Here is a 1,466-nt window from a genome sequence, read left to right as displayed (position 1 = left end):
ACGCCCCTGCCCCATGACCCGCCCCCCACCGTCGGCATCGTCGCCGGCCACGCCCCTGCCCCGGTCCGTCGTGGTCGTCGCCGACGCCCTCGCCGGCCGCCCCTGTTGTGAGCCGCCGTCGTCGAGGCTCTGTGTTCAGTGCTTTTTTTCATACATACATGTGTATTTTTTGTTCATTGCATTTTTTTCATATATATAATTAATGTATATATGTATGTGGTAGCTATATGATGAATGGATGTGGCTATATGTATGTATGAATATAATGTTCATAGCATTTTTTTGTTTATATATGTTTTCTCATATATGTACTAATTTTTTTATTTAGGTTGTTAGTAGATATCGATTTTAGGTTAGTGCATTTTAATTAGGTTAGTGTAGAGGAAAAGGTAAAATAAGGAAAAGGAAGAAAAGAGGAAGAAAAGAAGGAATAAAAGAAGGAAGAAGAAGAAGAAAAAGAATGAGAGGAAAAAGGAAAATAAGAAGAGGAAGAAAGGAGAAGAAGAGGAGAGGAAGAAGAGGAGAAATAAATAAGAATAGGAAAAAAGAGTCTATTTTTTATTCTTCTCCTCTATTCCTTTCTTCTTCTCCTCTTTTTTTTCTTCTTTTTCTTCTTCTTCTTCCCTCTTCCTTCTTCCTCTTTTCTTCCTTTTCCTTAATTATTTTCCTTTCTCGAGGGAGAAGAAGAAAAAGAAGAGGAGAAGAAGAAAGAAAGGAATAGAGGAGAAAGAAGAAACTTCAACACGAGGGGGGGGGTACCGATACCCCCTCCCCGATATACATTATTTTCCATGTATATGTATGTCACATCGTTGTCGATATAACCCCCTCGAGATAACTTCTACATGAGGGGCGGTCGATATATATATACCCCCTCTCGACCGTGATAACTTATACAACGGCAGCACCCCCCTCGGCCCTCTCGCTCGACCAAAACTCTCGAGGACACCCAAACCCTAGAGAGAAAACGATGTTGGTCTCCTACCCCCTCCCGCCACGCCCCTACCCGACAAATTAACTCTCTCGGGGCCACCCAAATTTACCAAGTTAAAAGAGCGTTGTCATCGAGGCCACCCCAAACCCTTGAAGCGTTGTGTCGAAGCGACCCCAAACCCTAGAGAAGCAGCGTCGAGGCCACTAACATGATTCCTTATTGTGATTAGCTAGCTAGTTCTATGTTTGCCACTAATATATATATATATATATATATATATATATATATATCCATATATACCATGTTTGAATAATAATTGACATGTTGTAAATATTTGCAAAAACTATGGAGCACTCCCGAGACGAAGCAACAGAAGCGATGTTGGGGGACATAATCGCACAAGGAAGTGATGAAGTTGCGTCATTTCTCAACGACACCGATCGTGAGGAAGGACTGGGTGAAGAAGAGGGCTATGTTCATGATGGCTTCGGCCCATTAATGTCGGTACAAGAAGAGGGCTATGTTCATGATG

This window comes from Triticum dicoccoides, chromosome 2B (assembly GCF_002162155.2).
Source record: "Triticum dicoccoides isolate Atlit2015 ecotype Zavitan chromosome 2B, WEW_v2.0, whole genome shotgun sequence".
Taxonomy (NCBI): domain Eukaryota; kingdom Viridiplantae; phylum Streptophyta; class Magnoliopsida; order Poales; family Poaceae; genus Triticum; species Triticum dicoccoides.
Note: the sequence above shows the minus strand (reverse complement) of the source record.